Genomic DNA, 15,440 nt, shown 5'->3' with positions numbered 1-15,440 from the left:
TCCCTCGGGTCCTGTCACTGGTCACCAGAGAGGAGAGATCAGCACCTGCCTCTCCTCCTTCCCTTGTGAGGAAGCTGCAGACTGCCATGAGGGCTGCCCTCGGCCTCCTGTTTTCCAGGATGAACAAACCAAGTGATTTTAGCTGTTCCTCGTACGGTTTCCCTCTAAACCCTTTACCAACTTTGAGACCCTTCTCTAGACACTCTCTAGTAGCTTTATATCCTTAATGTACTGTGGTGTCCAAACCTGCACGCAGCCCTCGAGGTGAGGCTGTGCCAGCGCGGAGCACAGCGGGACAATCTCTGCTCTCGACTGGCTGCAATGCAGTGCTTGATGCACCTCAGGACTCGGCTGGCCCTCTTGGCTGCCAGGGCACAGTGTGGGCTCATGTTCAACTTGCTGTCGACCAGAGGCCCCCGGTCCCTCCCTGCAGAGCTGCTCTCCAGCCTCCTGCTCCCCAGGCTGTTTTTGTGCGAGGGCTCAGGCCCCATCACGCTCCTGGAACCACGACAGAGCCTATTAAACCTGAAAGTGATGCCCGCCTGTGGCCTGGAAGCTTTCCAGTGGGGTAGCAGGCAGCACAGCACGGTGACCCAACCGACTGCAACCCCCTTGGTTTTTATTGTGAAGGGAATGAGAGATTTATTATTTTTCTTCCCATTTTCAATTGTCCCGCGCTGCCTGGCCGGGCGGCTGCAAGATGGCTGACGGGTGGGATGAGGCAGCGCGCACCATGCCCTGCGGCGGGGCGCGGGGCGTTCGCTGTCGGGGGGTTCGGGGTACGGCGGGGACACCCCCCTCCCACCCGCGGCTCCTATCGCATGGTGACGGGGCGCCCCGCGGAGGGCCCGGGCCGCGGGGAGCGAGGCGCGGCCGCCCGGGCCCGCGTTGCCATGGCGATGCGGCGGCGGCCGCCCCGGCGGGGAGGGCCCGGCGGCGGCGGCGGCGGCGGCGGCGGCGGCGGCGGCGGCGGCGGGTTTTACTGCGCCGGGCGCGGCCGGAGGGGGCAGAGCTGAGCTGGGCCGCGCCGCGCCGAGCCGAGCGAGGAGCTCCGCACCCCGCGCCGCACCGGCCTCCGGCCCCGGCGGGAGCCCGCCGCGTCCCGGACCGGTAAGTGCGGGCGCGGCCTCTCCCCAGCCTCCGGGGGGTGCCGCCGGGGGTCCTGGCACCCCTCCGGCCGCCGGGTTATGGCTCGCCTCCCCCGGCCTGGCCCCTGCTGCGCCTGCCCCTCCGTCTCTCGACCCGGCCGCTTGGCTTAGGGGCGCGCCGGGCCCCATTCCTGCATCCCCTCGTCCCTGGGGGGCCGGGCCCTCGCGCCGGGGGGTGCGGGCTCCCCTCGTCCCCCACTTCCCCCCCGCCGCCCCATGGGTTGCAGGCTCTCCCGGCCCCCCTCCTGCTCCCCTCCCCCTGGGAAGCGCCGGTCCCCGTCCCGCCCCATCCCAGGGGGTGGGAGTCCCTCTGCCCGAATTTGCGGCCGTAGGCGCAGGTGCCCGTGTGTCAAAGCCGAGCCCGAGGGAGATCGTCCCGTGCTCCCCGTGGTCCTGGCATCGGGGGCCGTGGCAGCATCGCCCTTCCTCTCCTTGCCCGCGTGGGGGAAATTGCGGGTGACACGTGTGCCGTTTCAGCCGTGTCCTTTAGTGCCCCAGAGCTGCTGCTTTTTATATAGGAAAGCGGTTTGCACGTTTTTCCGGGGCTTCTGATTTCTGGGGTGATTTGTAGGACTGTAGCCTCTGGCTGCCCTAGTCGCAGGCCAGGGTCTGGCATCTAAGACCCTCCAAGCTCCTTCCAGGCTCTCCTAAGCCAGATCTGTGCCTCTCTAAGGTGGGTCAAGGTTATTGTGCTTTTCCTTCTGTGGACGTGGAATGTGGAAACGTGGACAGGCTGTGGGATTTCCTCAAGGTCACCCTGGGAATTGGACCCCAAGCATCCCCTCCGCTCTTGCTGCACCCTCAGGGGCTGCTGGGCTCCTGCTGGGTGAGGGTGCAGTCATGGAAATCAGATTTTCCAGTGCTCCAGGCCTCTCTCCTGCAGGGTTTCTGAGCTTTTTAGTTTCTACACCTTGCCAGGCTGACAGAGTAACAAATGTCAGAGCAGGATCCCAGCTACATGTAATTGGCCTAGTATCTTTTAGATATTAGGTCTCTACAGTCGAAGACTGGGTCTTTTTACCATAGCACGTTCGTCTCCAAGAGTCTCACTGCCATTAGGATCTGACCTCTTGTGGCATGGCTGCTGGTGCTGGGATTGTATCTGCAGTGATTTTGATCACTGCAGGTCACTGTGGCTTTGCGTCTCAAGAACTTGCTTCTTGGCAGTGGCAAGCAAAGGGCAATCGAACTAGAGTGGTACTTTGCTGATAACGATGTATTGTGTGGGACTCGGATGACAGTTGTCTTCCAGTCCTTGGCTTGCATTTTGCTTTCCAGGCTGTTATAAATAAAGATACAGGTGAGGTCTAATAGGAGGAGTTACTCTAACTTCTTCACCAGAAAATAAACATCAGTATTTAATGAGGATTTACCCTTTTCCAGTGTCTTGCCTGTAGGATTTTTAACTGTGCTGTAGTACTACTTCTTGTAATTCACACAGGTACAGTTTTGCTTCTGGTGTTGTGCCCTTGGGCTCAATTTGTTTGCGGAGTGCCCGTTGTAGTAAGGAGCGTTATGTTTTGACAGTGATAGTGATCAGTGGCAGAGGTGGATGGCCGAGTTGGAACAGGGAGCAAATCTGTGTTGTAAATTGGAGACTGGCACTGCTCTGAAGGAAAGTCTGTGGTCTTGTCTGATGCCCAGCAATCTTGTTAATGTCTTCCTAAAATGCCAGGGCCCTAGAATATCCTTCTGATGCCATTTTAAGAAGGGGTAGTGTGCTGTATTAAGTTACTAGGAGGTAGAATGCCCTGACAGGCTGTCAGTGATATTTGCACCCCTTTTTCTGCCAAGATTTAAATTGGTGGACCAGGCAGGGGGAAATATCTACCTGGCTGGCCAAGGCGAGAGCAGCATGTACACGTGGAAGCAGCCCCCTGCTTGCTTCTGCGTCACGTTTTGTGTTGTAGGTCTCCAGTATGGCAAAGGCGTGATGGAGAGAAGGGACAGAGTGGCTGGGTTTTGGTGTGCCTCCAAGCTGGGTAGCTGTAAGGATTTGGAGCTGTGCTCTGATCAGGGAGTTATAACCAGGAAAGTCTTGCTTCGGAGCTGTAAGCATTCCATGTGCCTATACAGTTCTTGTGAAACTGTTGTCATGCTGAGAACTGTGAAATAATGGGAGGAAGAGATTTTCTGGAGTAGGGCAGCAGCATTTTTAGGTGGGAAAACGTTGTTCTGTGTTTAGCTGGAGTAAAACACATCTAGATCCAGCATCCCTGACTGGCAGCCCAGTTTTGCAGATTCTCCTAAGAACAACTTTTCCGTGAGGGGTAAAACCTGACCTAGGGAACACCCTTGTTGCAATGTATGTGATGACTGTGCAATGCTGTGAAAATAGTTAATTATCCCTGGCACTCGGGGTTTTATCTGAATAATCTGCAGCCAGGTGGCTGTGAGAGGAGTGACTGAAGAGTTGATCCTTCTGCTTCTGCAAGAAGTGCCTAGGTGTGGTGTAGGTCTGCGTGGTCTCCATCTCTGGTCCTCCAAAGGGCTGGGCTTCGGGTTTGCTGCTGGGCTAGGAATTACTTGTTTTACAGATGCTGGCAAACCTCTGGATTCTCTTTCACCCCACCGTGGAAATGAAATGCTCTTGGAAGGCAATTGCCAAATTCGCAGTAGCTGCTGGAAGGTGGTATGTCCTTGTGAAATCTGGGAGGTGAAGGGCTTGTGTGGTGAGGAGGAAAATTTAGCAGTGTTGAACATAGCCGTGGAGGAACTTTGGTCCCTTAGTGCCATCTTGCAGCACGTCTGCCTTGCAGCGTGATGCTTTATTTTGTCACTTGATCCTTGGGCTCACATGTGGGCAGGAAACTGCAGAGGTTTTGCACTGCCAACTTTCCAGTGCCGGCATGATGCCCTGCGTGGGGTGTATCTCTTAATGGGCTGTTTCTCTCTGCCTAAAATCATAGTGCTGCCAGAATGACATAAGAGTTTTGAACTAGGCCCCAAGGCGGAAGGAAAAGGGATGGAAAAATGCAAAATATTTTCATTTGGTTGTTAGGAGATCCTGCACTGGGGAGGGGATGTGTAATCATACTGGGTTTGGAATGGCTGGGACAAATGAGTTTCCTTGTGATCCTGAGTGCTGCAGTTTATGTGCATTATGGTAGGATGCTGATGTCCTATGAAGGGAGTTTCTGCAGTTTCCTCTTTTCTAGGCTGTTTCAGAACAGAGACACATTTTGCCTAAGCCTGCCTTGTTCCTGGTTGTCCTTTTTCAGAGTGGGTTTTTTTTCCTATTTTTTGTTTGTTTGTTTATTTTTGTTTTTCCCTAGAATAAAGCTTTTACACAGCTGCTGGCATTTTGGTGGTGTCCCAGAGCTGTGCATGGCTGGCCTTTGACTGGAGTAAGTTTATGCAGCTCTGGCAGGGGCAGTGGAGCAAATTTAGTTTGCACCAGGTGAGGTTGGGCCATCATGTGGGAGCCCTTGACCTACAGGAAGAGCCGGGGCACACAGCCTCTTTAGCCTGTCACAGGTTTGTTAAGGTCCTGTTAAGCTTCCAGCCTGACACACTTACCTCCCAGCTGCCTCTGTTCCTCCGTTTAAATCTGCAATACTGTCTAAGGAGAAGTGCCTGTGCTACTCCTTCAACAGCAGCAGTGCAGGATGGGGAAGGATCTGCCCAGTTGCAGCATCCTGCCTTCTGCTACTGCAGGTACATAAGGACTGGTTATTATTCCTCTTACATCTGTGTGTTTGTTCACCTAAACCCTTATCTGTATTCTCAGGAATGCAAAAGCCTGCTTTGATGCTCAGTATTGCACATTTAGGCTTTCTTAGAAGTATCGAAACATCTGTAGTACCAGAAAGTTAGGAGAGTTGGAGTTATCGATTACTTATCATGCCAAACAAGCTACAGATGCGTCTATGTGAGCCAGTGCATTGTTTTTATTTTTTACTCTTGAACATACTCTGTGTATGTTCTATTTTGCATTTCTCGTAAATGGCTGCATGGACTCTAGCCTTGCCGGAGTCAGTTGCCTTGTCTGTCTGTGTTGAGAGAGAAGGAAGTGACTGCAAGCATCTCTTCTCTGCTGAAGAGGCACCTGAGGTCTAAGAGGACAGTGTTTTGGCTTCCCTGGCACTGTGATTTGATGAAGACTTCCTTCTGCAAGGCTGAGTCCTCTGGCCTGTGCCTGATCAGAGTGGGGACTGTCATTTGGCCGTATCCAGCTAACAACATGGCGGGTTGCTAGAGCTAACGCCGTGTTGCTCCAGCTAATCCTAACAACAGATAAATAATTTTTTTCTGGCCTCTTTTGTTTGCCTTCCAGCGTAAAGATAGGAGGAAGGAGGAGGTGGATGGAGCTGTCCAATGCAGAACTGGGTGTTGCTTTAACCTTGCAGTATTGATTGCCAGGTAGTTCTAGTTGTTGAGAAGATAAAATAACAGGGGGTACAAAAGCTTTCAAAGACAAGGCAAAACCCCAGACAAACCCAATGAAAAGACCTTGTTACTCTGGGTGGTTTGGATTTCTGTCTGGCAGTTTTCTCTTATGCATCTGCAAATATAAGAGCTTTGAATACTTGCTCTCTTAGGAGGGCTGCCCACACAGAGAGTATTTGCTCAGGGAAGAGAAAGGCACCTGGGCACCAATGCTTGTTCTGTGTCAGGAGAAATGTTATGGGATACCGTTTATTTAATTTGTGGGATCTCTGTTGCTCTTGATTTAACACAGCCTGTCGTGAGCTGCTCACAGGAATGCAGTCTTACATTTATTTTGTTAAACCTTTTCAAAACTGGTCCTTGTTCTCATTTTGGTGGTGCTGTTGCAGGTGGGTGGCTATGCCTTGTCAAACCTGCCTGTGCCCTGATCCTTTCTCTAGTGCTGATGCTGGCATGTGCCTTACCAGGAGAGATGTCTGGATTTTTTTCTTTCCTGGGTCTGCAGCATTTATCCAGAGGCCAGGAGGAGAGAGGCTGGTTTTGATGTAGCTGAGTTTCCCAGAATGGCATGAATTTGAGCAGCTGGAGATGAATGAAGGCCCATCAAAACTGTGCCTGCCCCACCTGGAGTTTGGCGCCATGGTTGGGGCTCATGCTCTTGATTTAAAGGCTGTCCCAACTATGAGGACCTTCATGGACAAAGTGGGGAGAGGGAGGATGAAGGAAAATTTACTCTCTTATACCGGACAGCGGTGCTGCTGCACTGAGTGACTGTCTTGGAGGAGGCCTTTGGGAAGACAGAAGTTGTGTGCTTTTCCTTTTTAATTAGAGCACAAAGATGGGACTTTAAGCAAGTCATTTTAGTAGTGGGTGAGCTCTTAGTTTGGATCAAGCAAGAAGCCATTCCAGTAGCCATGATCTTTCATTTCTGAATTCAGCCACAGCTTCCAGTGAATCCTTTTTGCTTTAACGAGGGACTGTGCTGTGTGATGTGAAACCTAGCCAGGGCGAGCACTGGCTTTGTGCAGATAAATGTGTGGAAGGAGGCGGTAGCATGTGGTGTGCTTAGTCTGGACCAGCACATCTGTCACTTCTGTTGCTGCCGAGTACTGTGTCCTTGTCGCTGCGGTGTCTGACCCCTTACTGCCTGTGATGGGTGTGCTGCATGTGCACCTTGGCAGAGGAGACAAGGGTGGCTCCCTGTTGCCTGCTGGGTAAGGTGGGATGGAAACACCTTCTCCAAGGCTGCGTGCAGACTGGGAGCTTGTTTGGTGCCCTGTTCAGTGCTGTGCTCTTTGCTCTGTGGTAGTTAGGAATTTATAAAAAGGAAAAAAAAAACAAACATGTTTTAGGGACAGGATATGTTAGGGAGTAACTGTAAATTTGAGTACTGCTTTCTCCTTTGCCACAGTTTCAGAGCATGACCTTGGGTAAGCAGTAAAATGTCTGTCTCTGACCCGTCCCCTACAGTCAAATAGGGACAGCAGCACTTCCAGGGTTTTGCCACTTGTATGCAATAGCAATGGCAGCTTTGCAGAAGGTATGGTCTGATGTAGTAAATAGTCTCTCCTTCTGGGTGCTTCATTTTCCTTTTTCATTTTGGGTTGGCTTTCTCAAGATTGGCGGTAGCTTCCTTTTCCATGCCCTGGGTAAGCTGAGCTCTTCTCTGTAGGGCAACAGGAGCACTTGTTGGTTCATCTCATCCTTTGGGAGCAGCTGTTGTTTATGAAGGCTATTTTCTAAGGGTAGTAGTTTTTTTTAAAGGTCATAAACACATTGTGTTGGCCTGACCCCCTTAACCTGAACTGTCCCGCTCACTTTGTTAGCAGCCAAATGTGTGCATGACCTGAGCAGCTTTTGCCTTTTTGATGCCCTTTTTTTTCCCTTTTTTGCAGAAACTTACAGTGAGGGTTCATTGGTGCCCCACTCTGGTTCTTCAAAACTAACGGAGACCTTAAGGGAAATAGCTTGGATACTGAAGTGATAAGTGCTACAGAGATGCCAGACGCTATCTGAACATCTAAACTCAGCCCCTGGCCCTTCCTGAAAGAGGGACGATTTGTAGAAATAGTTCAACAGATGGTCTGAATTTGGCTTTTGAAAGGGGGGAAGAAATGCCAGGCCGCTGCTGAGCTGTGTGTGGGTGCGTGCCCGAGTGTGCTGTGCGGTGTGCTGCCTGCCAGCACACTGCTGGGGAGGCTGAGCAGGCTGCTCCTGCAGCCTCTACGTGCTCAGGAGGCATCCGCACGCTGCTGACTCAGACTCTGTGGCTGTGCAAGGTCCCTGGTGTGGAGTGAGCTCCCACTTACTCTGTGGTGAGGTTCGGCTGCGCGCGCTTGCTGGGCTGTTCTAGTGGAGGTGAGCTGTGGCCATTTTGCAGAGATGTGGGGTCAGCTCATGGGAGAGAGGCTGTGGAGCTGCCATGCAGCTTGTGAGACGTTGCTTGGCCTGCGAATGAGATTGCAGGAAGGCCACATGTGTGATCTGACACCAGGTTGTCTCTCACGCTGGTGCAGTTGCCTAGACCTGTAGCACTGCAAATTGAGGTGGTCTGGAGCTGGAAGCAGATGACCTGTGGCAGAGGGCATGTGCTGTTTGGACACTCCCTTGCATATACTTGAGCTGACAAACTTGCTAGTAGCCTGAAAGGACATGGGATGGGAGGGGATTTACATGTCACGGTCAGGGACCCTGATGACTGTGTCTGGCTGCTGTGGCCAACCGCCTTTCTCTCTCTTCCCTGATGAGGTTGCTGCTCTTGCAGGGGAAGGAGAACGTGGTTTCCCCAAGCTGGTACCAGATCTGGGGTCCTGACACCAACCGTGGCAGCAGCAGAGTACAGCGTCACCTCTTGTGTGGGCTCTGCCATGGGGCAGGCAAGTTCCCACATCAGTAGCCACAGCTGGCTCCAATGGGGATTGTGCATTGGAGCCCAGATGTCCTTGTCCAGGGACCTCTGAAGCAGAGCAGTGTGTTTGGTTCCTGCACTGTCAAAGCACTGTTAGTTGCCCAATGCAACATGCCTGTTACGCTGCTCACTGGCACAGCAATTCATAGTGTCTATTCCCACAGTGCATGCACTCTTTGGTGAGATGGTGTTGGCTGGTAGGTAGAGCAGGGCTGTGAGGTGTGCTTCAGGCGTGTTTGTTTGGGGCTTTATTTTTTTATAACTTTCCGAAAATAGGTCTAAATCTTAAGCAATGCAAGATGAATCACTTTGCTGAGGATGCTTAATGTGTTAGGTACATTCTTGTGGATACATCTGGCAGGTAGCAGCATTGCAATGTGCATGTAGAGTAGCCAGGTAAGGCATTTAATATCCAGAGAATGACTTTCCAAGTTCTATTTATTGCACTTTTTTCCTCTCACTCTTTTTCCTTCCTTGTGTTACCCACCTCCTTCTGCTCTGTTTAGGTGAGCTGGACTGCATGTGTCTTCATTTGCCTGTAGCCTTCTGAATATATTGTCTCCCTGCTGGGAATGCCTTGCTGTCTGCTGATTCACAGCACTCTAGGTGAGCAGCAGCACCCTGGGTGAGCAGGGAGCTGGTGGATGGATTACGCCACAGACTCCCAAGCTGTCAGGCAGTGGTTGCAGTCCCCTTGACAAATCCCCTGCTTGTCACAGGGTGCATACGAGTTCCCCTGGAGGAGCTGCTAACCTCCTTAGGAGCAACGTGACCCATGTGGGGCCGCTGATGTGTGTTTAGCAGGAAATAATTTTGCTGTGATCTGAACAGCTTTGGTGTAAGCAAACAGCTGAGGTGGGAGGAGAGAAATGTGGGTTGTGATGCAGGAGCAGGGCAGGTATGTTCCCGTACCCCCACAGCAAAGGGACTGACAGCAGCAGTGTCCTGTGTCACCATTTCTGTGGCTGATAGGCAAAGAATATTGATTAACATGACATTTAACTGGCATTTCTTCTAGTGTACCGGGAGCATTAGTCGAATTCTGCCTTCAGCGGTGGGAAGTAATAAGATAAAGCTACCTTCCTTGGAAAGGTCTCTGCCTGCTGTTGCAAAGCGTCTGGGAGGCTGGGAGATGTCCTTTTGTTGTCCTGTCTACTCTCTGTGTCTGGTCTTTTCTACAAAAGGCACCTGAAACACAGTCTTGGCTCTAGTGAGAAGCTGAGCTTGCAGCCTGTACACCAGTGTTTGCATGCTTGCATGGTGGCTCTGGCTCGATGCTTCTCTGTCACCTTGCCTTAGGGGAAGCCCAGCTCCTAACTCCAGAGGGTGCCTCAGGAGGGTTTGTGTCCTTTCAGACCCTGGGGTGCTGTTTCATTTTAGCATTGTCACCCACGTTGGTGGCTGTCTGTCTCGGGACACTCTGACTTTGCTACAGGGGCAGGGTGTGGGGTTTGCTGGATACATTGCTGTTCCAGCCAGGCTTGCACAGTCCCTCTTCAGGACTCCAAGTGACAGCTACCAGTTGATGTATAGCCCCGCAGGGCTCTGCATTTCTAAGTCTTTTAAAGCTTTCTGTTTAGGGGCCAGAAGCTGTTATCTTGCAGGCTTCCCTGGAGGCATTCTTCTTCTGCTTTATTCCTGTTTATTGTTGGTTTGTTTGGGTTTTTTTTTCCCCAGTGCCCACGGCCCTGAGGCTGCAGGCTGCTGCTGGGAGGGGCAGCCCCGCTTCTCACTCCCACCTCTCTCTTTTTGTGCCAGCGCAAGCGTTTGTGTGGCCATAGTTACGCATTAACCTGGGAATAGGCCTGGTCTGAAATTAGTTCCTCTAGTTGCTGGGGGAAGGAAGAGCTCCCTCCTTTTTGGCAGTGGCCTGAAGTTATGCCGGACTAGTGGCTGAGTAACCACAGCCTCTGCTGGGAAAGAGAATCATGGGGTTTGAGAGAGATGCACCTTCCAGGGGCTAAAAATCCCTAATATGCTTTCCTTTGTGAAGATATTTGCATCTTCTCTGCCAAGCTACTGTCAAGACTGCACTGACCCTGTACCAGTGCCTGTTTGTGCACGACAACGTGTGTTGTACTACCCTTCCACAGCCCTGGGTCTCACCTGGTGCCAGATTGTAGATCCTCTCTTTGAGACACCCTGCAATTCACATGGCGTAGTCCTTGCTGCCAGAGAAAGGTGGTTGCTTTTCAGGCCTCCGGTGATGGCCAGGCACACTCGGTATAGGAAGAAGTGGGAACAAAGGGGAAAAAACCCCACGCGTTTGCTTTGCTCTGGGACAGTCCCCTAGAGTTCACAGTGACAAGCGCATGTAGCAGTAAGTGCTTGGTGAGCACGTGTCCTTTGAGATGCAAAGAAATGCGACTTCCTCTCCTGTTCCTCTCCCTCCCTTGCATGGCAGGAGGTGGTGGCGGTGCCTAGCAGGCACTCTTAGTGTGAGCATAACTGATGCTGAGGATTCCCGATTCCTCTCCAGGAATGGCAGAGGTGAGGGATCTAGTTACCCTTGGGCTGGGGAGATGGGAGGCTCCTCTCTGAGCAAATCTGAACCTTGCTGGGATTGTGCATCTCTCTTGCTGTCCTTTTGCTTCTCCCTACCACAGTCTGCCCCTTCCTCTTCCTGTTTCTGAAGGCTCAGTTCCTATTTTGACATGGGAGGTCAATATGGTCCTGCCCACCTGCCCCCATTGCCAGATAGGTTTAGGGAGCTGGCTGGGACTGCCCTAACGTGGTCAAGCTCACGCTGCAGCGTGAGTACAGCTACTGTGCGCTGCCTGTCCAGCCGAGCTGTCCCTGGCTGACTTCTGGGACATGGAGGAGACAGGTCTGCGTGAGGAGCACTGCATGGCAGGGTGACTTGCAGCCCCTGGTGCTGCTCCGTGGCTGGAGGCTGCAGGTGCCATGTGGTCCCTGCAGGAAAGGGGCTGCCCACAGGGTCCCAGGCTCAGGGTCCAAAAGCAGCAGGGTGTCATCCTGAGTCTTGCAGTGTGCTCTGGGCCACAGCAGTAGGAAGGGACAAGCCGGCTGGCCCTTCAGAGAGGGGATCCCATGTCTGTCGTTGCACCAAGGGCTGGGTGAACGAGAAAGGCTTTTTGCATGTTAACCAGGCAGCTGGGTTGAGTGAGCTGTAGGGCGCAAGCTGCAGTGCTTTTATGCTTTTCCTCTGAAAGCCGTGTCAAGGCAAGTACTTTCCGCTCTCGCACAGCTATTATGAAAGAGCCTGGGTTTGCTGCGCCCTTCTCTCCCTTTGCCCTCAGGGCATGCTGGGCTTGTTTGAATTAATGTAATTAGCACATGCCTTATTAGCTCACTAAGGCACAAAGAACTCATGTATATTTGTAGCCAGGTTAAGCAGCCCCTATTAATTTAATAACCGTGTCCTCAGTGCATGGCAACAGTTAATCGCTGGTGGTGACTCAGGATCAGCCAGTATGGAGGGAATCTGGGCAAGGTGTATATGTGTGCGGTTGTCTTTTATTGTGTTGTATTTTTATTAATGAGCAGAGCTGTGAAGGGAATTAGCAGCAGGCGCAGTAGATGGAAGGAAGGTTTCAGTGCAGGTTTGCTGAACAGCTAGCCCTGGATATTTCCTATGCTCTATGCTGTCTGTAGAAAAGGATCTATAGAATGCATCAGCCTGATATGAGACAGACTGGGAGGTGGAAATACACAGAAATAAACTTTAGCAACCTGTGCTTGAACCTTGCTCCAATCAGGTTATGGACTAGGTACTGATAGTAATTCTGTCTACCTTGCTTCCCCTTGGTAAATCCTTGGGCAGAGGGAGTGGCTGGTGTATTCTGGTGCTGCTCGTGACTGAGGCTGCGAAAGGGCAAAGTTCTGGTGAAAGGGCAAAAAAATTGTTGCAAGTGGCTTCATTTTCTGCAGTGCTATGGTCCTCAGACCCTTTCTCTGGTCTGGGTCTTGCCATGCACAGAGCATAGCTAGGTCCCTTGGGATGCTGCCAGGATGCCTGCCACCAGGTTGGGGTTGGTTTGTTTTCAGAAGATGCAGGTTATGGGGATGAATGCCATTTGTGCTCTGTCACCCTGGAATGATGCAGCCTGCAAGTCCAGGATGGTGGCGTGTGTCTCTGTTACTGTAGTCCTGCATGTGGGGTAGTAAGATCCTGCACTGCTTTGAAAACCAGTGACTCAAGCATTTTGGCCAAGATCACAACACATGCAAAGGAGGCTTCCTGCATTTCTTCTCTTCTTCACCTTTCTGCAATAATCACAGATCATGTTCTTTGCAGTGAGCATGTGCTGGAAGGAGGAACAGGAAGATTGGTGCTGGAAAGCAACTGATATGCTTGCCCGGTCTTGGTCAGGTTCTCTGTAAGCAGCTGTTGGTGGGGGAGCAGGCAGGATACCTGCATGTCACTCCTCTTTTTACTTTTCTCATTTGCAGTTTCTCCCCCTTCCCAAGTAAGCTTGGGTTGTCAAGGCCTGAACTGTTCCAGACATCATGAGCTTGTGCTGGAGCATCGTTGAGAAGATGAGGGTGTTACAGGCAGACAGGCAAGGAAACCCCATGAAATTGGGCAGAAGTGTGTATGTGCTTGTAATAATGTGTCCTCTCACTGCAGCTGGCTGGGGACCAAGTCCCCAGGCTCCAGCAGAGATGATGAGCTCTTCTGGCTTGCATCTGCTGAGGACCTGGCCCTCCTGGGAGGCATAGTAGGGAAAAAAAAGTCTCTGAGATCTCCGTGGTGTGATGGAGATGTACACGAGTCTGTCAGCAGCAGGTTGGAGCAGATAAATTTATTTCTCCATCCTTAGGGCCTGTTCCTGGGACAGCCCAATGCTTGGATGAAGGTACTGGAAGTGGTTAGTGGGGTGAGGAGCTGTGATGGTATATGCTGTACTGGTGGTATGGAGGTACCTGTGTGCAGCTCCCAATGGGTACATTGCAGGGAAAAGAAATAATCAAAAATGCAAAAAGTCTGCGGGAAGAAAAATGGTTGCTGGGGTACCTCAGATGCTGGCTGGAGGTGGTGATTTTTTGCTATCCTTTTTTTTTTTCCTCTTTGTTTCAGGGGCAGGAACGGTACTGCTTGGCTTGGTGGGTAGGAGCAGCCTGCTGGCTTATAGCTGCAGCCGCTTGGCACACACTGAGATGGGGCATTTTCCAGGCCAGCTTTTTTAGCCAGTGAGGATTTTTATTTTCCCTCCTCTCTCTTCCCTCTGTTCATTGGCTTAGATGAGTTTGGAGAAGGAAGAAGCAGTCTTGACCTGGTGGAGTTTAACCCATCGGCTTCATTGGTTTTCACTTGCACTGTGTTGTGGGAGCAGCAATGTGTCAGAGCTGGTTCAGCAGGCCCCTTGCTGGCTGCTGGGCTGGAAGGGATGGAGCTTAATTTATAGCTCTGGAGTAGCTGAACTTAGGGCTATTTCTGGCACGCATCTTGTTCAACATCTGCCTGAAGGAACACAGTCTAGGGGAAGCAAACTTGGATTTGTGGGTTTTCTTTCTTCTCAAAAGAAGAAGAGTTTGTATTTTCCGCCACCTTTCAAGGAGAAGAAGCCTTTTGTAGGGCTGCATGGAGCATTCTGAGAAGGATCATACTCATCTTGTGACGTGAAGGTAGCGGTCATCCATAGCAGTCAGCCCTTGACACAGCTGCTGCCAAGCTCTCCACCTGTGGGCCATCATCAGGGTCTTGGAGGCCTTGAATTGCATCACGTCCATCCTCCATGCCCCATGCTAGCCCCACGGCAGGACCACCAGCTCTCAGCAGGGGGTTCACAGCAGGCACAGCACTGACCTGCGCTGTCAGTCCTTCCCCTCTGCAGCCTCAGGTTTGGCTGCAGCAAGCTGGCACTGTTCCAGGAGGACACACTTCAAGGCATTGATCAGGCACAGTGCTGTGTGTGTTTGGGTGTTGCTCTCATGAGGTACTGCTGTGATATGGTCCAAAAAGATGCTTATTCCTCCCAGCAGGGCCACTGGTACCCCTTTCTTTCAGATGAGGTCGGTCTGCTGAGAGCCAGGAGCCCTGGTTTTGTTGCTGGTGGGGAATGAATGGTCTCTTTCACACCCCAGGACCTCAGCTCAGTGCTCTGCCTCATTACTACCAAGTGATCTAGAATCCAATTCTTGCCTTCCCTTGGGCTTCTTCGTCAGTTGTTTTTAATTACTGCTTTGTACATGGTGATTATTTTAAATTGAGAGGGGGGAACCTTTCTTCTACTCTGCCAGTCTCTTGGCAGAGGACCAAAGTGAGGGATTTGCACCATGTCGTTTCTCAGGGGCAAGTCCTTCTAGATCAAAGGATTGGTCTGTCTGTCACTGTCAGTTGTCTTTGGCTTTTCTTGACCACCACAGATTATTGAAGAGGAAATGCTGTCTGTAAGTTCTTATTCGTTTTCTCAGCTCTGTCTCCCATCTGCTAGACTCCCAACTTCTCAGTGAAGCTGTCCTCTTTCTCAGCTAATCCTGCATGTCTGTGAAGCTATAATTTAATAAAAACTGATATGGAGAACTGATCCAGAGGAAGATGGGTTTAAAAATAGTTAGAATCACACCAGTTCAATGCGTGACTACATGATTTCTTAAGTGGCACTTGGAAGGGGACATTACTGGCAATAAGCACCCACTTATGTCATCTAGAGATGTCTGAGCTGGAAACTTGCTTGTACACCAGCATGATAATGTGCGGGCAGTTTTACTGTCTGTCAGTTAGCTTGTGCTTCCACTGTTGGCTCTTCAGCTGCAAAACAATGTAGGCCATTATAAACTTAATTTAATTTAAATAATAATTTTCTCTAGAAGTTGCCACATATATGTAGTTCATTGTGTTTGCATATAAATTAGTTGTTCTGTAGCCACTTTTTACAGATCCCTTTGAATTGGTGTAGGGACTTGCGGGTCTCTACAGACCAAAGGCTGGAGCCCATCACTACTTTCAAGCAAAATGCTGGGCCTGAATTTCTACTCCGGCTGTGCTCTGACCTTGTATCACCGCTTCACTGAAGATTTTGTGGTAAGAG

At 51.2% G+C, this 15,440-nt stretch overlaps 1 protein-coding gene across 1 annotated transcript in view; it reads left to right on the top strand.

Annotated features, from left to right (window-relative positions):
• Positions 1–1,001: 1,001 nt before the first annotated feature.
• The window catches only part of SLC25A22 (solute carrier family 25 member 22), a 53,729-nt gene continuing 39,290 nt past the window's right edge, over positions 1,002–15,440 (top strand). The window contains exon 1 of the mRNA XM_064452429.1: positions 1,002–1,110. The gene's annotated coding sequence lies outside the window, so the exon portion shown is untranslated. The remainder of the gene's footprint in view (positions 1,111–15,440) is intronic.

Source organism: Phalacrocorax carbo, chromosome 5 (genome assembly GCF_963921805.1).
Source record: "Phalacrocorax carbo chromosome 5, bPhaCar2.1, whole genome shotgun sequence".
NCBI classification, from domain to species: domain Eukaryota; kingdom Metazoa; phylum Chordata; class Aves; order Suliformes; family Phalacrocoracidae; genus Phalacrocorax; species Phalacrocorax carbo.
This window is presented reverse-complemented; position numbering and strand designations above follow the sequence as displayed.